This window comes from Equus caballus, chromosome 16 (genome assembly GCF_041296265.1).
Source record: "Equus caballus isolate H_3958 breed thoroughbred chromosome 16, TB-T2T, whole genome shotgun sequence".
Lineage (NCBI taxonomy): Eukaryota > Metazoa > Chordata > Mammalia > Perissodactyla > Equidae > Equus > Equus caballus.
The window spans coordinates 64,028,866-64,054,676 of record NC_091699.1 but is presented as its reverse complement, the minus strand read 5'-3'; the positions used below and the strand labels follow the sequence as shown (position 1 = coordinate 64,054,676).

Genomic DNA, 25,811 nt, shown 5'->3' with positions numbered 1-25,811 from the left:
AAGACATATATTTGAATTCCTAAATGTATGTTCAGTGTGGCTGTCACAAGGCAACGTGAGAAGGGCAGGCATGAGACTGTCTTCCTTATGTCCACCCCAGCCCCATGGTGCACAGCAAGGTCAGCGTGGCCTCACAACTAGTTAGTGCAAACAAAATTATTCTGTCCTAGGTCAAGTTTTCCAGAAGGAGACCCCAAGACAAGGACTCACCTACAAGTGATGTACTAAGGAGGTACACCCAGAAAAAACAAGTGAGGAAGGATGATGAAGCAAGATAGAGAAGGTGAGGAAACTAAGGAAGGAAGCAGTCTCAGGTGGAATTCCAGAGGTAGGAGCTACAGCCTAGTCCCTGGAGGCTGGTCTGAGCGAAGACTGTGTAATTTAATACCTTGCAGTTGTCCCAGTTTGAGATAAGAAAGCTGAGCTTTCATAGTCTCACACCTGCCGTTGCTGCTTAAAGGCCACCCAGGAAAAGTTGGCCGCAGTGTCCTGAGTGCAGTCCTCTGAAAAAGAGCTGCAGACGGTAAAAATTGGAAGCAAAAGAACACTGAAGCATACACACACATACACACACACAGAAAAATCAGATCTTAGAGGATTGGGCAGAGTACCTATATAATCCACTACACAGCCTAACTGAAATACCTCATTTCAAAATAAGGTTCCATCACTTACTTTCTATATGATCTCAGTGTTCCCATCTATAGTGTGTATGCAATCATAGTACCTACCTTACAGGGTTCTTCCAAAGATTTGAACAGTGATAATGCATTTTTAAATTCTAACATAGTGCCTAGCATATCGTAGGCACTCAATAAACATTATTATTTTTTCACCTAATCAGGCATTCCAAAATTGCTGCACCAACCCAATGGAATATTTTCTCATTTATTGCTTTCTCCATACTCGTATGAGATCATAAAAGCTCCACCAATTTCCGTAAGTGTAATAGCTTTATAATAAGGTCAGCTGGCAAGCTAGAGGATTATCCTCAGAACCTTCAAAGAGAAATATAACTGCATTCCCACCTAATTATACATCAAGGCATTCTTGAGAATCTTGCTTCCCCCTGGGGAGGACTAGGGATATTCTTAATAAGAACCAGGGAATGTCATTAGCTATCATAAATAGATTTAGAAATCCAGGATGTCCGAAAGACTTCAATCAAATTCTTTATATTCAGCTCCATTATGGGCGATAATAGACTTGTGGCTGCCTCATGGATTCTTGGATGTATTTCACTGCTTCCACAATTGTACTTCAAATGCTACCCTACTTCCTAATAATGAAGGTACAGATTCACTTCAGCAGAAGTTTTTTTAATTTGATTAAAGGATCCAATGTCATAGAATCTCTATTCAGCACTCAATGGGACTTTGACCATTTAATAGTGTTCACACGTCTTTCCTCACCCCACTTCCCAGCACTTACATTTGGAGCTGTTTCCTGGTTGGCCTATTTCTTTCTATTTATTAAAATGAGCCCACAACAAGCAAAGGATGACCTAAAATAAGGGAATTAGAAACCAAACTCAATTAAGCGCAGGCTCCCATACAGATCAAGATACCACTCAGTTCAGAGTCTGGTTGGAAGGGAGAGTAACACATTTCACTCCTTAAAGTCAACACAGGCTATTTAGATGGAAATTAAGGGGATTCGATTGATAAAGATTGTTTGTGAAAAGTATTTGTCTTAGGCTTCTAAATAAAGATGGATTATCCTCCATGGTTTTCTCTCTTTGCTTCCCACACCCCACTGAAATTTCAGTAAAGGAATAAAAAATTGTGTTAACCCAATAGGGCAAATAGAGTGGAAGAGGAGATAGCAGAGGGATGGAGTTAGAGGTAGGACGGAACAGAGCAATTAAAACCCACACACAGAACTATAAGAACTTTCTCTTTCTTCTTCTACCTGCCCCAAAATGACAATAGCCAGGCAATGTATTGTCCCTTCATCCCACTTTAGCCTGAAATCTGGAGATTCTTCCCTAGGGAAGCTGAACAACACAGACAAGAAACCTCTTAAGAGATGTGGAATTCCTCAGTAAAAATACACCCTCATGACCTCATCATCCTCAAATGAAGCCCAGCAGTGGAAAGGCTCCCCGCCGCCACAACACACACCCTCCAGTCTGCTTTCTAGTGCTTTACTCTCAATTACATATGGAAAGCCAAAGATGACCAATTAGGAGAGCAGATTTCTGGTACGAAAGACACCAAAACAAACAGAAAAGGAGGATCTAAAGGAAACAGAAACAACAAATGGGGAAGAAATTTTTGAAAAATCTATAGTATATATCTTTAGAAAGCTAAGAGAAGATATTTCCATTTGTGGAACAAAAATAAGATGCCAGTAAAAAGAATCAAAGCAAAATAGTACTATCATTTACAATTTAACTGAAATTAAAATTTTGATGGAAAATTTAGACGATAAATTTGAGGAACTTACCTAGAAGTAGAATTATAGAACTTTACCCAGAAAGTAGAATAATTTTCTAAAAACATGGTACACAGGAAGGAAAATAAAATATAATTAGATAAGCAATCCAGGAAGTCCAATATCTGATTACTATGAATTCTAGAAAGAAATAATTTTTCCGAGAGAAAAAGGATGGGTAAAATTATCAAAGTCACAATATAAGAAGATAGCCCATGACTAAAGACATTAGTGTCTACTTCTCTAAGTGACAAATACAATGAATAATAAGAGACTCAACTGAAGTCACTTCATCATGAAAAAATCAAAATATCTAGGATAAATAAAGACTCTAAATGCTCTCAGAGACAGAAAATACATCACATACAAGTATTGGCTACAAGAATGGCAACACTAGATGCCTCCAAATTTCTGAGGGTCATTATTCCTAATCTAAAATTCTATACTAAGAGTAACCATCAATCCAGTATCAGGAGGAAACAACGACACTTGCAAACACGAAAATATTCAAATAAACAAACCTCTCATGCCCCTTTTTGATGGGAAACTACTATATAATATGCTTCAATAAAAGAAAGAAGAAGATGTGGGCTCTAGAAAGGTTCAACAGAAGAAAAATGTTAAGGCATTAACAAGCAGATGGTGAAGGGAAGGCTCGTGACAACAGCAGTTTGGAGGCCTAGAGACCAGTCATTCCAGATGGAACAGGAAGATAGAAGGCTATAGGAAGATCTCCAGAGTGAACAAAAAGAAACAGATTATTTGTTGTATTTAGTTATTTGGGGAAAAAATATATTACTACCTTTAACAGACCAGTGAGAGCATTTGGGAAAAAAATAGAGAAAATTCTATAGAAAGCTATTCAAAAATAAAAACAGAGGCAACTGTGGTTGCCAGAGGCAGGGAGTGGGCAGCGGGTGAAATGAGTGAAGGAGCTCCAAATGTACAAACCTCCAGCTGTAAAGTCAATAAGTGGTGGCAATATAACGTACAGCATGGTAACTATAGTTAATAACACTGCGTGTTGGAAAATATGCAACAAGAACAAATGCTGCTGCAAGAATAAATGTTAAAAGTTGTCATCACAAAAAAAAACCTTTTGTAACTATGTACAGTGGCAGGTGTTAACTAGACTTATTGTGATCATTTCACAATACATATAAATATCAAATCATTATGCTGCATACCTGAAACTAATATAATGTTATATATTAATTACACTTCAATTTTAAAAATTAAAAATAAAAAACAGAGGCAGTTATTAACTCCAGGAAAAACAAAAATGGTATAAAAATGCAACCGTAATATACATTTCTCAGCAGTGAAGGGCATCTATAAATTGAAACAGTGTAAACACCAACTCTTGCTTGAACCAAAAATTGGATAGACAGCAAAGAGGAGAAGCCGAGAGAAAATTGCAGAGAGGAATATAAGACAGGGAAATTCTCAACCGCCTAGCAGTAAATCAAAAAATAATGTTAAGAGATCACAACATAAGAATATTATTAGACATGTGGAAGTACATACCAGAAGTAATTTCTATAAAGGATTAAAAGTGGTTATTTCTGGGGATTGGAAGTAGGCAATGAACAAGGGTTGAACACAGGGCCATTTTTTTTGTAGTAAGTGTTTTAGCACTACTTGAATTTTTTTAGTATATACATATAAAACTTTCATAGGACTCGTTTTTTTTAAACTGTGAGGACGGAGTAAGAAAGGTCTTTGGCTTCTGTGACCCCCTCTCTATTGACAAATGCTCACAGATATAAAGTGTTCCTGTTGAGATGATGCCCAGTTCAAGAGAGTCTCTAAGGAAACCATAATCCACTCAAACAGACTTTTAAAGACTAAACTCGTCTGGAAGTAAAAATCAAAAACATACTTAGTTCCATAGAAAACAAATTCAAATAAATAAAATATCAAGTTCCCTCTATGTTCAAGATAAAAAATCCATACATAATGGTCTTTCAGTTTTAATCCTCTTTGACGACATATGTATATATACATATATATACATACACACACACACACACACACACACAGCACATCACCCTTTATTCAAATCTCCCTAAGATGTGGGTTCTTATTTTTCATTTTTCACTTTTAATCACTTTGACTAAATGATTAACATTGTAACCCAGTTGTTGGTCTTTCTTTCTTTTAAGGTAGAGTTGTCAGATAAAATACAGGATGCTCAGTTAAATGTGAATTTCAGTTAAACAGCAATTTTTTTTACAAGTATGTCCCAAATATCGTGTGGGACATACTTATGCTAGAAATTATTCATTGTTTATCTGAAATTCAAATTTAACTAGGCATTCTCTGTTTTTATTTGCTAAGTCTGACGACCCTGTTTTAAGAGTTACTTCTGTCGAGCTCATCTGACATCTGCTTCTGAGTCCATCTAGGCGCAGCGGCTGTTCTTCACCACATGCTCTCTCGCCACCATTCTCAGCTCCGTCTTGAGCCATCATTTGTTTGTCCCTGGTCACTCCAGGACCTCCAAGGCTCTCATTTGTCCTGAAAAGGGTGCAACCTCTGGCTTGCTGGCCTCAGCCAAGGGGCGATGCAAAGCTGGTGGCATTTTCTTTTGCTGTCTGCCTCTTGACACTTGCCAACGCCACTAGAGTACAGTTTGTGCCTTTGTAAAAAGTTTGGTGACACAACACAGAACACTAAATGTGACTTAGAGTAAAATAGAAAAAAAGGAAAGCCTTCACTTGGGACCTTCTCATGGAAAACTCTGTTTCTTAGGTCACCTCCTTCTCCTGGGGTCCACGACCATCACATCCTCTTCTGGGGGGTGAAACCAGCTCCATTAGCCCTTTAGAATATGACTCCTCTCTCCCCTTTCAGGAAAGTCCAATTCCTGCCACAGGGGTGGGCCTCGCCCTTCCCCCACCAGAGGAATTTATCAGGATTAAGAATCCCCCAGCAGTGATGGAAATGTTTTATATCCTGACTGTGGCGGTGATTACATGAGTACGCACATTTGTCAAGATTCATGAATTGTACACACCGAATGCGAGCATTTAATGCTGTATTAATGACGCCTCGATGAAATGGATTTTTGAAAAATACCCCCAGCAGTACCTGTACTAAAGCATGAGTTCATCATTCTGGAATCTGAAATAACATCACAGGGATTTCAGCAGCACAGCCTGGGATTTGCCTTCCAAGTTTGGATTTCCTCAAGTTCTGGCCACCAGTGTAAAGTGGAAATATGCCTCCCATTGTTTCTTGTGGTGGTCTAGCCTCTTGTGGGTACTTTAAAATAAAACACACACACACACATTCTAGAGATGGTACAATATAGTCCACCTACATATCTTACAGAAAGCAAAATTACTTAATAATCGACTCTTTATGTGACCCAGAGACGTGCACAAGATATCACTTGGTAGAACAATTCAATCAAGACAGAAGATTGGCCTCTCCATACAAACGCGCTTACATGTGACGCAACATGAAAATTGGAATAGTTAAACAGGAATATCCTCTGAACTGTTACAGGTGGGGTGGTGGGGTGGAGCTGGGAGATGTTTAATGCTGTTTTACAGGAATTGTCTTGGCTTCCAGGATTTTTCTACTCAACAAAGGGAAAATTCCATTTTCAGCTCAAACCCTCATGAGGAAACAATTCCTCCAAAAAAGGGGGGAACTGTTGAAAAACTCCTCATCGCTCCACAGCCCAGAAAACACAAACCGGACAGAGAGGCCGGAAGAGCCCGGGCTCCACCCAGAAAAAAAGCCATTTCTGGGTGAGGAATAATTTAGGGCCAGGCATTTTGCAGATAATGAAGGAAGAAAACAAACCTCTTAAGCAGAGAGTGGGTACTTAAAGTGAACCTTCTAAAAGCACGTAAACTCTAACAACTTTCTATAAACTTTAATAAATAAATGCTTTTATATTAAAGAGAGAGAGAAGAAAGAAAAAAGAAATAATCTAATACCAAAGCAAAACAGAGCAAAGGGTCCCAGCAAGCAGGGTATCAAAAGACACCAAGAGAACAAGATTATGGTCAGCATCAGAATAGTAAGAATGTTGTTGACAACTATCTTGAGCACTCACTGTGCGCGCAGGACTTTTCCTAAGCGCTATATAAGCCTTTAATCCTTACAATATGAGCTAGTCCTATTATTAGTACCACTTTGTACACGATGAAACTGCGGCATTGAGACCTCAAGCAACTTGCACAAAACCACACTGCAAGTGAGTGGCAGAATCCAGATTTGAATCCATCTGCATCTGCTTCAAATCTTTAACCCTTGACCACTATGCTCTAGTCCCTTGCTACTCAAAGTGTGTTTCATGGACCATCAGCATCATGAGCATGAGCATCACTGGAGACTGTTAAAATGCAGGATCTCGGGTGGCACCTCCAGACCTACTTAATCAGAAACTGCATTTCAACAAGACTACCAGATGATTCTATGCCTATTAAAGCTTGAAAAGCACTGTGCTGGTCCCTTTCAGAAGACAGGTAATTCTCTTAGTCTTATCCAGTTCAAATTCATCATCAGTTCCTTTATGAGAATGTGCTAGAAATGTATATCAGAATTACTGTGTAGAATTCATAATTATTTTAAGTAAATTATGCCTTTTTTTTCCAGTAAGCAAAATACACATTCCTGAGTTAGGTACTTTGAGGTTACAGGGACTAGGCACCCCCAAGTTCTCTACAGCTATGCTTTTAAAAAAGTGCTTCTAACAGCTGAGCCCAGACCCCCGGAGGTTCTGGGAGCATAGCTGTTTTTCTCTCTTGCTTACCTTTTCTTTTCTTTTCTGTTTTTTGTTTGTAAACAACTTTCCTGAGGTGTGATTTTCATACCATAAAATTCACCCATTAAATTTACAATTCAATGATTTTTAATAAATTCCTTGAGTTATATAACCAGCCCCGTCATCCAGTTTTAGAACATTTCCATCACGCCCGAAGATTCTCTCATGCCTATTTACAGTCAATCCCCATGCCCACCACGAGCCCCAAGCAACCACTAATCTGTCTCTGTGTCTATAAATTTGCCTACTCTGGACATTTCATATAATTGGAATCATACAATATGTGGTCCTTTTCATCTGGCTTTTTTCACTGAGTGTAATCTTTCTGAGGCTTACCCATATTGTAGCATAGGGCAGCACTTAATTCTTTTTACTGCTGAATTGTCCATTGTATGAAGTCATAGCCCTTTTCATTATTTAGCAAGTTTGGAAAAAATATTGAAAGCCTCAATATTTATCTTTAAACTTCACTCAAATGTCGTACATGTCTCTGTTGGCCTTAACAGAAAAATGTTTTAAATAACATATGAGTTTCCTCCAAATTTCTTAAAATTAAATTATAAAGAAGCACACAGGAAAGAGGAAAAGGTGGGGTAGTTGACTCCTGAGTCTTTGTCTGGGTACCACTCATAGGTCCAAGCAGCTGTGGCCAGGTTGGCAGAGCCACATGGGATGAGAAGAGGCAGCACTAAGAATAAAGAAGTGTCCGTGGTGACCTTCCTGAGAAGCAGGCAGTGAGAGTTTCAGGACCCCCTGTCTGGTATATTTCTGGTGCTCATTTCAGAACTATAAATCTTTACTCATATAAGTCTTTAGTCATTCCCAAACTAATCCTTCTGTAATTTGCTTCAAGTCTCAAGATAAGGATGCCTACCAGGTAGTGGTACGGAGAGATAGGAGAATGAGATAGACCATCACCACAATTGCAATCAAGATTTTGAGGACTAGAACACTGAAAAAAAGTGACATTACTCCTTAAAAAATATTGTTTTAATAAAGGACGTTTCCTGTTACGCAGAACAAGTAGCCACCCTCCATCCTAATATCCCAAAATCTTCCTCTTAAAGGGAAGCCATTCCTTGTGTGTTCTAAAGTTCTTTTTGTTGACTCTATCAAATCTTGGGACAGCCCCGTGGGACTGTTAATTAAGTCCACAAGTGATCCCTAGCTCGTTGTTCCCTAGCTGAGATTCTATTAAAAGCACCATCAAGTCACTCAGTGCAGACACCTTGGTTTCTAATACCATTTTCCAACAAAAGGAACCAGAGCTCCTTGGAGAAATGGTTGATTCTATGACTGAGGCAGGAAATACTCAAATGAGCCTGGAGCATCTTGTAGCACCAGAAATTAAGAAAGAACTCAAAAAATAATAATAATAATGAGGGTGTGTCAAAGGGACACAGGAGCCAACCTGGAAGAGCTCCCAATCGCCAAAGCAGGAAAAATTTGAGAAACAAAATAAAGCAGGCAGCATTAAGTTAAAATCCAAAGTGTAAAGTAAATATCTGTGAGTCCATACTGATATAAATAAATTTTTGAATAAGTAAACAAATGGGGGAGAAAAGGCAATTTGTCATACAGAAAAAATCCAAATAATTTGTGTACATACTTCTCTCTCAAAGGAGAACTGACCTCCCCATCTATTAAGTGTGGGCTGCATTTAGCAACTCGTTGCCAATGAGTAGAGTATTAAAAGGGAGAAAAACGTTACTTTACAAAGGAGAAAGCTGGCAAGCCCTGTCCTGTCCAAGTGATCAAAGTTAACATCATCAGCGATAAGTCATCATGAAAACAGCCTTTAAAGAATGTGATGAGATGGGCAGTTTACCTCTGTGTTCTTCCTCCCCCCATGCCCCCCAAAAAAACATAACCCCAGTCTAATCATGAGAAAGAACATCAGACAAACCTGAACTGAGGAGCTTTCTACAAAATACCTGAGCCGTGCTCCTCAAAACGACGAATGTCTGAGAACTGGCCCAACCAAGAGGAACCTAAGGAGACACAACAACTAAATGTACTGTCGTATCTGAGATGGATTATGTGGCAAAAAACAGACATTAGAGAAAAACTCATTAGATCTGAACAAAGTGTAAAATTTCATTAACAGTAATGTACTGCTGTTGGTTCCTTAGTTGTGACAAAAGCACCATAGTAATGTAAGACGTCAACATTAAGGGTAACTGCACGTGCGATATATGGGAACTTTCTCTATCTTTGTAACTTTTCTGTAAATCTACGCTATTTTAAAACTAAACATTTAATTTAAAAAAAAACAAACAAACATAAGTTACAGCCAAGGAGTTATTTCAGAAATCTCGCTACAGAGATATATGCAAAAAATTAGCCTAACTACAGGCAATGGCTATCTGAGTAGGGACACTTTCATTCTTTTTAAGGTGTCGCTCACTGCCCGGGCTGACGTCATCCATAGCCAAAGGCCCTGAGCTACAGAATGATGACTCATGAGCTGTACAGCCACCTGTCCCCAGTCTCTATTTAAATACTCAAAGCCTGATAATGTTTTTATGTAGCTGTCTCCCAGGGCCCTCAAACACACGAGACAACAATCTGTGGCCAGTAAAGCTGTATATAGTTGTTGGCTATTAATGTAAAGGATCTAATATCCAACACAGACATTTTCAGGAAGGCTGATGTTTGTGAGTGCAGCCTGGTGGCTGGCCCTAGTGATTTGCTCAGCTTTTCAAATGGATGAATACATGTTATAAACCATATATGGAATAGGTCCCCTGACAAATAACTCAGTCCTTCCTCAATGCTCAGGGCAGTCCTTGGGACCAATCACTCAAAATAAACTAAAGCCAACTTTGTGTGTGTGTGTGAGTGTGTGTGTGTGTGTGTGTGTGTGGTGGTGATGAGGTGGAAGTGGAGATTATGAATAATGTCAAATCCATGTCTAAGGCTCCAAAATCGGAAAGCTAGGATCTGAGGTTGGGCTAAGGATGGGAATTCAGGCTCTCCCTTGTAGTTTTTTCCATCTTTCATTCATTCGCTCAACAATTATTTATTGGGCACCTACCATGAACCTGGCAACCCTGGCCTATTGGCCTCTTAGCCTTAGACAACCAGAAAAGAAGAAAAGCAAGTGGAACTGAAAATGAAATAAATCAAGCCAAGAACTACCTGCATGCGAAAGTCCAAAGTTCTTTCCATTTTCCAACAGTACCCGGCATAGAGTGGGTGCTTAGTAATTGTTTGTTGAATAAAAGAGTGGACACATCAAGGCTTTCCCTAGATACCAATGTGAGCACCTGGAGAAGGAGTTTAGGATCCAATGGCCAACTCAGGATCTATTTTGAAGAATCCGTTTCCTCTGTGTCGAAGGAGGAATCCATTATTCTTTCCTATTTTCCCATGTGACCAGTGACTTTGCCCCACACAAGCCCAAGCACCAGTGAAACAAAAATAAAATTACTGTTTCTAAGCAGACTGAGGGAACAGCCTTTGGAATGATACCCAAGAGCGAACGGCAGAGCCTTTCTACCAAACACACGTCCTGGGGGCCCTCTGCAACAAAGCCATGGATTGAATGCAAAGAGCTGGTCCTCAAGCCAGACACCAAATTAAGTTCTTATTACGAAGTTGCTCCTGTATTTCCCGGGTCTCTCTGATCTTAAAATTAACAAGATCAAAATGTCCTTAGTATAACCTGAATGAGCATTTGTGAACAAATCTCTGAAAGTGAAGTCATCAACATGATGTTTTGGAAAAAGTACTGAATTAAGAATTAAGAGAGGACAGTTCTGGCACCAGTTGTGCGTTTTAGCTCTTCATAGAACCTTAAGTGGATTATTCCACTTCTCTGTGACTCCATTTCCTTTCCTAAAAGAAGAGGGTGGGGTGAAGAGTTAGGCTATGTTGTCTCTAAGGTCCCTTCAGGGTTTAAAATCTTATAATTCTAAGTGTGTCCATTTAATAATAATATAATAATAGCTACTCATATGTTGTATTTACTATGTGTCAGGCACAGTTCTACATATTTTCAAGTAGTGTCTCGTTTAATCCTCACAACAACTGTTATTAAGTAGGTATTATTATTCTCATTCTCAGATGAGGAAACTGAAGCACAGAGAGGTTGCAGGTACCAGGCAGTCCTCATTGTACATGATACCAAGGGCACAGGCCTGATATGCATGCGTTTCTCTTAGCACAGTATCTTGAAAATTGACGCCTGCCTGTACGTGAACTCAGGCAACCCAACTTCAGAGTCTACCCGCTTGGCCTCTGCCTACATCAGTGGCTCTCAATGCATCGTCACCAGACCAGAAACGTCAGCACCATCTGTGAACTTGGCAGAAATGCAAATTCTTGACCCTAGTCCAGACCACAGAATCAGAAGATCTAGGACTCGGACCAAGCAATCTCTGTGAACAAGACCTCGGGGCAATTCTGATGCAAGCCAGAGTCTGCGAACCACTGCTCCATGCAACCCTGCTCCATGACTTTTAGTAGACGTGACGGTGGAAATTGGGAAGCATAGAGCATCCTCAAAGGGCATCTACTTTAGACGAACTGAGGGTCCCTCAAGCTGAGAAACAAATGCCTTAACAAGAAAACCTGGAAAAGCAGGCCAACTTTGCAGGCTAGTTACCTTTAGGGATATCATCTTCTTTTAACATAGCACTTCAAGGAAAAAAAAAAAATAAGGGGAAAAAATCCATTTTTTCCTTAAAAATATTGTCCATGACCATTTTTTTAGGTTGAGGTATCTTGGGATGTTTCTCTGAGTTTCCAAAGTGCTAGCCAGGGATTTAGCAGCAGGACCCAGTTAGACCCCAGAGGAGAGAGCCAGCTGGAGCCACCAACAGATGCCTTGAAGTCTTTACCTCTGGTGGATGACTGGAGGGTCTTCCCTTCTCAGACACAGCATCTGATGTTCTAAAAGCAGTGGAAAGCATCTGACAACCCTCTTAGTTCTCTTTGGGCCCAATGCTGTTGATTCAGTGGCTTTTTTCTAAGAGGCACACTAGATTGTCAACTTGTTTCCTTAAAAAAAAAGTCTCCAGGCTAAGATATTCAAATTGCCAAACGAATGGTATCATGGGAGACCATTATAAAATCCTCTCCGAGTTAAGTCTGCATGCCTCAAAGAACAAAAAATTAATATACTGTCATTACACAGTTGAGAGGGGAAATTAATTTATACAGAAACCTTTTCTAAGGCATGTTCAGACTGCCCGGATACTGCCCCAAATGGGAGCATTATCTGTCTTCCCAAAATAATACACCATATGTCCTAAACTGGCAGACACGAAGATAATTACATGACTCTGGCAGAGCCAATATGCTTGCTAATAAATGGAAAAAGGAGGACAATGCAAATCAAAGTTAAGTTCAATGGTTATTCGGAATTGTGGTAGGGAAGCTACCTGCTACAATTAAACATGGTGAAAAGCAGAAAATGGGCCTCTTGCATAGATTAAGAGAGCCAAAGCTGCTGTGAGGAGCCCCATTTATATCAAGGAATATTAACAGAGGAAGTGGAGCCGTCATGGGCACGTGTGGTAGTCTCTTATGATTCCAAGCCATAGGGTGATTCTCCTTCTATAATCCACTCTTTACAAGGATCCAATGGGAGTTCTTGATAAAATCAAAGCCCAAAATGCCAAATTCCACACAACCACCTGCAATTTTGAAGCAAAGGAAACTAAATGCAAAACGAAGTCTGGAAATCGAATTTGCATCAACACAAATCTACTTCTGATGTTATGGCCCCAAATCATGGAAAGTTCTAGGCCATAGTAAAAGATCATCATCTGACATCAGCCTACTCTTCAGAGCTGTCTCTTCTTTAGACAAGTGATCTTTGCTTCTTAATTATTTTCTCACAAAGCTACTTGAAACTCTTGTGTCTCCTTGGACCTGACATGCACTGAAAAGTATAAAGTAACTGGAATTATCAAGCCTGACTCTCCATGCCTATGGATAAAAGAAGTGCAGACCAAAAAAATCAGTGTTTCTTTTACTTTGGAAAATAGCCAACTTTTGTTGGGAAAAATTCTTTTCCAGCAATTTTTCTCTTTATCTGCCCCACCAACAAGCCCCCTGTCCTAGCCCCAGCAAGCCTTCCTATCTTTCGAATAAACGAAAGAATACTGCCCTCATGATGAAAGAAACATTGGTGTTAGGGACCTGGACTGAAAGCAGCCAGCCTCTGATGTGCTGTATCTAGAACCAGCCAGAATCCTAATATATCACTGGGGTGAGGTGTGGGAATATGGCAAATCCCGTGTGAGGGGCTTCAGCTTAGAAGCCCCTCTTATCAGCCACAGGGAAAAATCAGACATTGGGAACATGAAATCTTGGAGAAAGAGTCCCTCCTAAAATGCTAACAAATAAGGTCCCATGAGTCACTCTTGCCAATTAAATTCTAGGAGAGAGACAGTGACAGATGTGGTGGTGCCAGTGGATTTGAGCTCTGTTGGTACAAATACCTTCACAAGGGAGCTCGCATTGTACAGAGGAAGGTAGTAGTGATGAAATATTTACATATTTATAAATATCTAGACATTAACAATCTTACCAGCTTTGTTCCATGCATTCTAAAGAATAGTCCCGAGAAAGAGAAGAGAAAGAGACATGGCCCTTGATCAAGGGATGCCCACAGGTTTAGAAACCAGACAGAAGCTGACCAGGATCTCCATTCCAGGAGGGTACCCATCGTTGTCATTGCTTCAGGGATAATCTTTAAAGATCACAGGAGAGATTATTACAAGCCCAGACATTTATCTAATACAACATCTCCTAAAGCATCTTCCATACTACTCTCAAGAAATGATGGGAGGGGCGGGGCTTCATTTTCAACTAAACTTGGAAAATGTTTTATTCTTTAGAGACTCAAAATGTCCACTGGCCTAGCAAAGGATCTGAAAAGTCCTGCAGTCAAGAAAGCTGTTGAATGTTGTTTAACCCAACATTTCCCTGACTTCTTTGGTCATAAGAATCCTTTTATTCACTGATACCAACATCTTGTGCAGTCCAAATTATTCTTTATCATGCTATGTAATATAGTAGAATTTAATTAGGAAAAATTTCATTTGCTTATTCTGTATTTTAATATTGAATTATACCATAGTGCATTTCTTTTCCAACAGTCTAAACTAAGAGAAGTTCCTTTAAGAAGAAAAAAAAAAAAGGAACTGGATTGGAGTGTTTATGAGGTTCTGTTTGATTTAAATCTTTTCTCACTTATTGTTCTTGTGCCAGAGGCCAAGGTCAGACTTCTCGTTCTTTAAAGACAAACATAAAAGCCACAACCACATTTCAGGTCATTCTCTGACACTCTTCAACAACAGAAAGACTGAGGACAGTTGGTGAGGGGAGCATTTCTGAGAAGAGACTGATTTTGATTAACTTCTGGTCTAGCTTGTCTGCTTGCTGTGGTTTGCGACAAGATAGTTAACTCTTTTTTTATAAAGGAGCTGCTGAAATCTTTGATGAAGGAGCTAAAAGTCTCTTCAATAAATGATGTTGGGAAAGCTGGGCAGCCACATGCAAAGGAATGAAAGTAGACCACTGCCTTTTGCCATACACAAAAATTAACTCAAAATGGACTAAAGACTTGAAGGTAAGACGTGAAACCATAAAACTCCTACAAGAAAATACAGGCAGTACACTCTTTGACATCAGTCTTAGAAGGATCTTTTTGAATTCCATGTCTACTGGGATAAGGGAAACAAAAGAAAAAATAAACAAATGGGACTTTATCAGACTAAAGAGCTTCTGCAGGGCAAAGGAAACCAGGAACAAAACGAAAAGACAACCCACCAACTGGGAGAAAATATTTGCAACTCCTGTATCCAACAAGGGGTTAATCTCCAAAATATATAAAGAACTCACACAACTCAACAGTCAAAAAAAAAAAACAAACAAACAACCCCATCAAAAAATGGGCAGGGGATATGAAAAGATGTTTTTCCAAAGAAGATATACAGATGGCCAATAAGCACATGAAAAGATGTTCAACATCACTAATCTTCAGGGAAATGCAAATCAAAACTACAATGAGATATCACCTTACACCTGTTAGAATGGCTATAATTACCAAGATAAAAAACAGCAAATCTTGGAGACGGTGTGGAGAAAAGGGAACCCTCATACACTGCTGGTGGGAATGCAAACTGGTGCAGCCACTATGGAAAACAGTATGGAGATTTCTCAAATTATTAAAAATATAAATACCATAGGACCCAGCTATCCCACCACTGGGTACCTATCCAAAGAACTTGAAGTCTACAATTCACAGATTTATGCACCCCTATGTTCTTTGCCACATTATTTACAATAGCCAAGACGTGGAAGCAACCCAAGTGCCCATCAACAGATGAATGGATAAAGAAGATGTGGTATATATATACAGTGGAACACTACTCAGCCATAAAAAATGACAAAATAGTCCCATTTCCAGCAACATGGATGGACCTTGAGGGTATTATGCTAAGTGAAGTAAGCCAGACAGAGAAAGACAAACACCACATGATTTCACTCATATGTGGAAGGTAAATAAATACATGGACGAAGAGAACAAATTAGTGGTTACCAGAGGGGAAGGGGGTTGGAGGGTGAGCATAAGAGGTAAAAGGACATATATACATGGTGATTGACAAATAATATTGTCCAACTGAAATTTCACAATGTTATAAACTATTATGACCTCAATCAAATAATTTAAAAAAAAAAAAAAAAAAAGGAGCTGCTGAGTTGCTTACTCAGATTCATGTCCATTTAAAACAAATTCTGAATGTGAAACTGTCAGAATTAGTCCTCTTCTCCACTCCCCTTGCCCCGCTTGGGCTGACTTACTTATCAGTGTTGCACATCGGCTCTTCCCTGCCAGCTCTAGGCTAGTTATACTCTAGGACTGGCCCTAAGCCCAGACGGAAATGCAGAGAGATTTCCTTGCTGAGGCCTTTGAATGACTCTAATGACCTTTGAATGCTCCCCTAATTTCTCTCAGTATTAATCAGCTATTGCCACAATGATGCCACATAGCAAAGGACCCCAAAACTCAATGGCTACAACAACAAACACGTATTTTTCTCACTCACAGTTCTCTGGGATGGTTCACTTTCTGCTTCTGGTTGTCTGGCTCGGCTCTAAGCTGTAGGTTGGGCTCAGCTCTGCTCCACGTGCTTCTTCATTCTAAGCCCCAGGCTGACAAGGCAGCAGATATCCAGACATTCTTTTCTCATAGTGAATCATTGGAGCCTAAGAGAGCATGCCCAATACCACAAGTACATTTAAGTCTCTGTTCATATCACATCTGCTAACATTCTACTGACCAAACAAAGTCACACAGCCAAGCCCAACATCGACAGGGTGGGAAAATGAGGGAGGGGGAAGTGAATATTTGCTGAACAACAGTTCAAACTATATCATACATCTCTTCCCTAGCTTCTCTTTGCACTACATATCTTGAGGTTCCCTCACCCCAAACTGCTGGTCTGGCTTTCAGCATCTTAGATGATTTTGACCATTTGTACACCGTCTGCTTTCTAACTTTCAGGGGGTCTTCTAGGATGCCAGCCAAATGGACAACGCCAGAGTGAAGACCCAGGAGATGAAATCGGATCAAGTGGGAAGAGTAGCATAAGGAATCTAAAGTGGAACAAGGGTGGGTATAAACCCTGATAATAGGGAGTAGCAAGAGTAAGACAGGGAAGCCCAATTCCATCTTCCAGGCCAGAGGGTCCTAGCACAGAAGATAATAAGAGATGAACCTCAGTGGTCAGAAACTGAAACGCCCTTGAAACAGAATGGAAGCCAGAGAGCCAAGGAGATTCAGTATGTTCTCCTGGTTGATTCCACTTAGCCATCAGAGTCTTATGTTGGACTGTCCCAGGCCAGATTTGTTACTGTGACCTATTGTCCCACCACAGGGCCCAGGCATCCTGCCTCAGGGCAGCAGGCTTCTGGTGGCCCCATCCAACTGCTCACTCCCTCCAGACTGCAGGCCAGATGCAAGAGATGGTTTTTGAGTCTTCTGTTCCAGCCTCAGCTTAGCCCTCTCAGTGATTAGGAGACATACCCCAGCATCCCTACAAAGGATTTCCCCTTTTCACAAAAGCCAGATGCTCCCAGACTTTGCTTCACATTGGAATCACCCAGCGATCTTTAAAAAGTGACTCCCACCCCCAGACATTCTGATTTCATTGGTCTGGGTTGCAACCTGGGCACTAGAATTTTTTTTTTTTTTGAGGAAGATTAGCCCTGAGTTAACATCTGCCACCAATCCTCCTCTTTTTGCTGAGGAAAGCTGGCCCTGAGCTAACATCCATGCCCATCTTCCTCTACTTTATATGTGGGACACCTGCCACAGCACGGCTTGTCAAGCAGTGCCATGTCCGCACGCAGGATCTGAACCAGTGACCCCTGGGCAGCCAAAGCAGAACGTGCGCACTTAACCACTGCACCACCGGCTGGCCCCTGGGCACTAGAATATTTTAAAGCTCCTCAGATGATTCTAATGAGCAGTCAAGTTTGGGACTCACCAGTCTGAAAACCTAATCTAGCCAAGCAGACTATAACAGGAGTTCATTTTAAATCTACAACACAGTTGTGAATAGACAGAAGATGACTCTGAGCTGAGTTTGTGTGTAGGAACTGGAGAGACCCCAAAGGCACTGCATAAGAAAATATAGGTCCAGGGGCTGACCCCCTGGCATAGTGGTTAAGTTTGGCACACTCTGCTTCAGTGGCCCAGGTTCACCAGTTGGGATCCCAGGAACACACCTACACCACTCATCAGCCATGTTGTGGCAGCATCCCACAAACGAAATAGAGGAAGATTGGCACAGATGTTAGCTCAGGTTTAATCTTTCTCAAGTTAAAAAAGAAGATGATTGGCAATGGATGTTAGCTCATGGTTAATCTTCCTCAGCAAAAAAAAAAGAAAGAAAGAAAATATAGGTCCATAATTCTTTGTTCTGAAACCCAAAAGACCCTGAAAACTGAAAGTTCTTTCAAAAATCAATGGCAGCAAAACCTGACCTAACTTGAACTCACTTGGTGGCAAGACTTGACTATTTGTAGTCTTTATTCATCCCACTTAGTGTGAATATTCATGCATTTTGCCAGGAAAATATTAATGTGTTTAATTACAGAGTGCTTTCGCAGACTCTGCTGGAGGTGTTACATAATACAGGGTATGTGTACCTTTGTACATTCTGAATATTTCTGAATTCAGAAAACAAATGTGTGGCCCCAAGGGTTTGGGCTAAAGGAATATGAACTTATAGAAGGAATTTGTTTTACTACTTCTTGGATATAAAGAACAGAAAGGAGAAGAAGTGGATAGAAGAGAATCAAATGACCAAGCAACATGGCCCCTGTGTGACTCATATATTTGTCTCATCTTAGTAGACTAATTAGAGAAACGGACCACCTCTGGGTAAACACAGTCCCTCAGTAAGGCTCACAATTGGATTTTACCCTCACTTATCTTCCTCGGTTAGATTCTTTTGTGCAGTGCACAAACTACACAACCGTGCCAGTGGCCTTGCCAAGCAGTTTTGATAGCAGCTGGAACCTGAGGTGCAGAAGTGGGCAAAAGCTTTTTCCAAGTACCAGGATGCCTAATATTAAACTTTTAGCTGTCTCTATTAATGAAACGAAAATGTCTCTGCCTCTCAAACCTTTAGCATGGCCCACCACACTAAAGCTTTGGGGTGAAGTGCGTGGGAGAGCCTACATGGAGTGCACGCATGAGATGGCGTGTGTAGGATGGTACGCATGCACAGGATGGCAAGTATGGGAGAGCCAGAGTTCATTAGATGGGGCATTGTTCTTTTCACAAACTATTGAACAGAGTTCAGGCTAATTTCACCCAACTATTAAAAAGCAGTATCTAGTGTAACCCTAGCCAATGTCTGGGCTGCAAAAACATCTCATCGGACATTTAATATGCTAAATATAGTCTGCACTGTCTCACAACCATCCTAGGAGAGGGAAGGAAGCTGGGAGCGATGACATCATTTGTTCAAGTGTGAGTAGTTAAAAAGTGGCAAAGCCAGTTTTCAACCCAGATCTTTCTTTCGTCAAAGCTGATGCTCATAATCACTACGCTGTGCCAACCTCATCACAGCTGTGACAGGACTTGGCATGGTGTCTGGCATACATGTGCTCAAAAGCTACTCCACCAAAAGCAAAAGAAATGGTGCCCACCCAACACTGCATGAGGGAGCATCTTGTTAAAACTATGCCTTAAAACTAAACCATAATAAATCCCCTACCAGACTAAGACAGGCATGTGAAACACTTGACTAGCTCCTACTTGCCTGCCCCATTCATATTTATATAAACTCTACAATACAAATGTACCCAGAATTTCAGCTATATTTTAAGAGAAGTGTTTTGTTTGGGGCATTTCTTTTGTAGGATCCATAAACTCAACATCACCAGTAGTTACTTAGAACCAAAAACACTCTCATGAACTAAACGAAGCTGGAAATATTCACAGCTTTGTTCATCTGCAAGCGTGATTTCCATTACCTACATCCTTGTGAATATGCAACAGACCACAGGAAATTCAGCCAATCAGGACCCAGCAGTGCCCTGACCCGTGGCTGGTCACGCATGGAGCTGTTCACTGAAACTCTTATCAGATCTCAACAAGCAAACTGCACCGGTGATGGATATGACACTTAATAAGCAACATCGATAAACTGAAAATATGAATTTCCTGCTGTTAGTGACTGTGGCAGAGACCACTAATTGTCTACTATGGCAACAGCTAACTATGCATCAAAAACGTGTCCTCCCCGCAGGGGCTTCTGCGTTGCCAGTTATGTTCTGTTTCCGGAGCTGGAGCTGGTCACACAGGTGTACTAAGTTTGTGAAAATGCATTGGGCAGTACATTTATGACATATGCACTTTTCTGACTGTATACTATACTCTAATAAAAAGTTTCCAGAAAACAATTATTCAGTCTACTGAGGATAGATAAATAAAAAAATAGACTGTGAAAAAGTTTGGTGTTCTTTTCCAGATACAGAGTTATTAGTGGAAGCAGATGCCCCAGCAGGAAGTACACTTCCCAGAACCACTTCTTTCTAGATTGGAGCCATGTGACCCATTCTCACCAATAGAATGTGAGCAGAAGTGATGTGTGTCATTTCTAGGCCACAGTGGTGAAGACACTGTGTACTTTCTCTACCTTCTCTTCCCATCTGCCTAATAGATAAGGAAGATTTCATTGCCCTAGAACATGACAGATCAACAAGACGGAAAGCTGCCCTCTGACCGGGAACACCCACATTGGACTTTTAGTCTCCTGTAAAAAAGTTTTTTTGTGTTAAGCCATTGAAATTTTGAAGTTTCCTTGTTAAAACAGCTAGCTTTACCCTAACTTATATACCTACCCAAAATCTCTTTACTCCTTTTTCCTGGCTAAAGGAAACCTGATTTTTTTTTTTTTTTTTTTTTTTAGGTTGACAATCCGTCCGCTTAAAAATAATAACCTCTGTATATTCCCTTGCAACTAGATGTGGCCATGTGATTCAGTCCTGGTCAATGAGATATAAATGGTATTTGCCAGCTATGGCCTCCAGGAAAGCACTTTAAAGATTCAGCTTTATCTTGTCTGGAGCACAGACATGCTGTATGAGATGTAGCAGCCATCTTGTATCCATAAGAGCATGCTAAAGATGGCCGTGAACACCTCTTACAAAAACCACCCTGTCAAGAAATAAAAAACTGCCATTACTCCAGAAATCTCTCATGAGTCCTTTCTTGAACACAACCTCTGCTCCCCCCCCCCCCCCCCCCCCCAGAAATAACCACTACCCTTCTCAGTCTCTCTTATTTTTGGCATTCTTCAACCCCACATACATACACACTCAACACACATATGCACAAACATTCCTTTTCAAAATGGCATTTGGATGTAAGGAGTAGGCGATTCAAGTGTCCTTGGCAATGACAGAGTGGTGTCCTCAGACCTACACAGTCTCCCTTAATGGTGTACCCATTTTCACGAGAGAGAATATCAAGACCCACATGTCCTACAATTCCCTTTTCTGCCTCGGTGTTTCTTTCTCTGTCTGCCTCCTCTTTGCCCTTAAAACATCTCATTGGAAGGGACAGTCTTTCTTTTGTCTCATATTCTCCTTCTTCCCAACTCCAGCCACAAGGTCAAGCCTTAATGAAGATAAATATTTCTTTCTTTACTAAATAAGAGAAACCCTAGGAAGACTGGCCTTTGCTATGCTACACAAAGAACTAAAGGATTTAGAAAAATCTCTCTTCTCACAAATGCCTAATGCTTGAATCTATCTCTTGCCAAAGTCAAGAACCTAACCTTTCCTGCCTGAATCCCTCAGGCTCCAGGCTGGTAGTTCAAGGAGAACTTAGTAGCTTAAAATAACAGCCATTCATTCTGCTCATGAGTCTGCAGGTCAGCTGGGCAGGTTCTTCTGATCTCAGCTAAGCTCGTTCAAGCATCTGCAGTCCAGCTGTGGGTTGGCTAGATGGCTCTGCTGATAGTAGCTGGGCTCCCTCTTACATGCCCAGGGGTCATCTGACTATCAGCTGTTCTACAAAGGCCTTGGCTGCTCCATATACCTCATTCCCTAACAGGCTAACCTGGCCACGTTCTCATGGCAATCACAGAGGAATAGGAGAGAAAGCAGAAATGCACAAAGACTTTCTCAAGCCTCTGTTTGTAGCAAGTCTGCTAACATATAGACCAATGAAAATACATGAAGCTCAGACTCAAGTGGGGGAAAAAGATGCCACCTCTTTAGTGAGAGAAGCTGCAAAGTCTTAGGGCAAGGGGCATGGATTCAGAGAGGATCAAAGAATTGGTATCATCAATAAAACAATCTGCCTCACCCACCAATTCCCACCTGCCATTGATTCAGGACGATTCCTCAGCACTGCAAGACTGCCTCACAAGCTTGGGTCAAGAGAAAGCCCTCAGGCAGAGAACTGCAGATACCTAGAGTAGCACAATGCTGGCAGTTCCTGGAATGGTGAGTAAATGAGGGAATATGGGTTGGACTCAGTGGTCAATCTACACTTTGGTGGATGGTCCATGATGGAAGTGACCCAACAAATCCTCACTCAGAAATTAGTCCTGGAGGTCTAGATAGATGTGACAGAAAGAGAGAGACACATCAATTAGCAGGACAGAGAGAGAGAAATAGAGTATCCACATCTAATTCTATGCTACAATATCTAGAAATGTGCGTTTTATAACAAACCCCCATTCCTTGGAAATATCTAAATGAATCTCTTTATGTATATTGATTGCCAAAAACAGACCAAATTCTCTCCCTGTATGCATGCCCCTTTGCAATGTGATTTTGTAGGTTCTCCAGTCAAAGAGTATATCCATTTCCACACCTTTTGAATCTGGGCTGGCCTTGTCACTTCCCTTGACAGTAAGATGCAATGGAAGTGATAGTTCCAAGTCTGGGTCTCAAGAGGTGCACAACTCTGTGCTTTTTTTTGGATCCTTACTACCACCACAAAAGCAAGCCTGTCGGAGAATGAGAGACCACACGGAAGAGAGCAGTCATTCTAGCCATCCCAGCCAAGGTTATCACAGACCCTCCAACAGCAAATAGCTGACCCTCAAGCACCAAAGATCAACAGAACTGCCTGCCCAACACACAGCCGATTACAAACACATGAGGGAGCCCGCCCAGGCTAGAAAAATTTCCGAGTCAATTCAAAACATTTTTCTTCTTTGGCATGTTAATATGGTAGATTATATTGATTGATTTTTGAATACTAAACCAGCCCTACTGTTCTCAGGATAAACCCCACTTGGTTGTGATGCGTTATTCTTTTCATATAAGTATTGCTGGCTTCAATTTGCTAATATTTTGCCAAAGATTTTTACATCTGTATCATGAAGGTTATTGATCTGTTTTCTTTTCTTGTACTCTCTTTGTCTGGTTTTGTATCAAAGTAATGCTAGCCTCATAAAATGAGTTTGTAAGTGTTCCCTCTTTGTCTATTTTCTGGAAGACATTTTGTAGAAACGGTGTTATTTCTTCAGGAAATGTTTGGCAGAATTCACCAGTAGAGTCTTTTGGAACTGGAGTTTTCTTTTTTTGAGGGTTTCTAAATATGAATTGAATTTCTGTAAATTATAGGACTATTCAGATGATCTATTTCTTCTTAGACGAGTTTTGGTAAATTGTTTTCTTTCAAGGAATTGGTCCATGTCATCTATGTTACTCAATTTATGTACTTAGAGTTGTTCATAGTTTACCCTTATTCTTTCAAAATCTACATAGTCGCTGATGATATCCCTGTTCATTCCTGACATTGGTATTTTGCGTCTTCTTTCTTTTTTCCTACACAGTACAGTTGTAGGTATATAAATTTTATTGATCTTTTCAAAGAATCATCTTTTTGCTTCATTGATTTTTCTCTTATTTTTTTTTTCAACTTGTTTTCTGCTTTTATCATTATTATTTCCATTCTTCAGCTTGCTTTGAATTTATTTTGCTTTTCTTTTACTAGTTACTTGAGGTGGAAGTTTAGATAACATTATTTGAGACCTTTCTTCTTTTTTTAATATTTGCATTTAATGCCACAATTTTTCATCTAAACACTGCTTTAGCTGCATCCCACCAATTCTGATACATTGTATTTTCATTTTCATTGAATATCCAAAATATTTTCTAATTTACCTTGAGATTTCTGCTTTGACCCATAGATTACTTGAAAGTATGTGCTTCATTTCCAAATACTGGTGGATTTTTCAAATATCTGCTGTTATTGTTTCTGGTTTAATTCCAGTAAGGTCAGAGTTCATACAGTCATGGACCACATAATGACATTTCAGTCAATGACAAATCACATATACAACGGTGGTCTCACAAGATTAGTACCATATAGCCTAGGTGTGTAGTAGGCTGTACCATCTAGGTTTGTGTAAGTACATTCTATGATGTTCATACAACAACAAAATTGCGTAACAATGCGTTTCTCAGAATGTATTTCCATCATTAAATGACGCATGACTATACTTTGAATTATTTCAATTCTTTTAAATTTGCTAAAGTTTGTTTTATGAAGTTTGTTTTATGGCCTATCATGGTGAATGGTCCATGTGCCCCTAAAATGAATGTGTATTCTGCTGTTATTGGGTAAAGTGTTTGAAGTGTTTTATAAATGTCAATTAGCTCAAGTTGTTGATGATGTAATCTAGGTCTTCTACACCCTTACTGATATACTGTTTACGTTTTTAAGTGAGTGAGGAGTGTTGAAGTCTCCCACTATAATTGGATTTGTCTATTTCTCCTTGCAGTTTTTACCTCACTTATTTTGACACTGTTGCTAGGCACATACACATCAAGGATTGTTACGTCTTGGAGAATTGACCCCTTCATCACTGTGTAATGCCTCTATCTATCCCTGATTGTTTTCCTTGCTTTGAAGTCTGCTTTGTCTGAAATAATATAGCTTACCAGCTTTCTAACATGGTATAGCTTTCTCTGTCTCTTTATTTTTAATCTATCTGTATCTTTATATTTAAAGTGATTGTTTGTATATAACATAGAGTTGGGTCTTGGGGTTTTTTTTGATCCACTCTGACAATCTCTGTGTTCTAATTGGTATATTTAGACCGTTCACGTTTAAAGTGATTATTAATATAGTTGGATTAATATGTACCATATTTGTAACTTTTGTTACACATTAATTTGTAACTTAATTTGTTACCTTTGTTGTTTGTTTCTTTTTTGTTTATTCTTTTCTTTCTTTTTCTGCTTTCTCTGGTTTTAATTGAGCATTTTATATGATTCTAATTTCTCTCCTGTCTTAGGATATTAAATTTCTTTTTTTAAATTTTTAGTTATTGCCCTCAAGTTTGCAATATGTAATTGCAACTAATCCAAGTTCACATTCAAATAACACTATACCACTTCACAAGTAGTGCAAGTATCTTAGAGTATTCCCAATTCCTTCCTCCCAGCCTCGTAACACTGCTGCCATTCATTTCACTTATTCATAACTATAATCATCCACTATATTATTGCTATAATTACTTTGACCAAACTGTTATCTGTTATATCAATTAACAGTAAGAAAAATTAAAGATTTTATTTCACCTTCATAATTTCTTCTGTAACACTCTTCCTTTCTTTATGTGAAGCCAAGTTTCTGACCTATATAATTTCCTTCTCTCTAAACATTCTTGTTAACATTTCTTACCAAGCAGGTTTACTAGCAACCAGTTCCCTCAATTTTTGTTTGTCTGAAAAGTCTTTATTTCTCCCTCACTGTTCAAGAGTAATTTCACCGGATACAAAATTGTAGGTGGATGGCTTTTTTCTTTCAATCCTTCAAATATTTCACTCCACCTTCTTCTTGCTTGCATTGTTTCTGATGAGAAGTCTGATGTACTTCTTGTCCTTGTTTCTCTATAGCTAAGATGGGTTTCTTCTTCTGGCTTCTTTCAAGATTTTGTCTTTGATATTCTGCAGTTTGATAATAACAGGTAGGTTGTTTTAGTATTTATCCTGGTTGATATTCTCTAAGCTTCCTGGACCTGTGGTTCATGTCTGTCATTAATTTTGTAATATTTTCAGTCATTATTGATCTTGATTTTCTGTAGTC

General features: G+C 39.8%; 2 long non-coding RNA genes across 7 annotated transcripts in view; one reads left to right on the top strand and one right to left on the bottom strand.

Annotated features, from left to right (window-relative positions):
- The window catches only part of LOC138918068 (uncharacterized), a 104,423-nt gene extending 88,052 nt beyond the window's left edge, over nucleotides 1–16,371 (bottom strand). Inside the window, exon 1 of the long non-coding RNA XR_011427005.1 lies at nucleotides 16,285–16,371. This is a non-coding gene — a long non-coding RNA (uncharacterized lncRNA). The remainder of the gene's footprint in view (nucleotides 1–16,284) is intronic.
- The window catches only part of LOC111768391 (uncharacterized), a 74,033-nt gene that overhangs the window by 10,617 nt on the left and 37,605 nt on the right, over nucleotides 1–25,811 (top strand). For 2 of the 6 annotated variants that reach the window (XR_002800734.2, XR_002800735.2), the window contains exons 4-6: nucleotides 171–283; nucleotides 16,743–16,850; nucleotides 20,665–20,948. This is a non-coding gene — a long non-coding RNA (uncharacterized lncRNA). Of the gene's footprint in view, nucleotides 1–170; nucleotides 284–16,742; nucleotides 16,851–19,612; nucleotides 20,156–20,664; nucleotides 20,949–22,096; nucleotides 22,208–25,811 lie in introns of those variants that run through there. The other 4 variants (XR_011427003.1, XR_011427002.1, XR_002800737.2 and 1 more) reach the window with 3 other exon arrangements.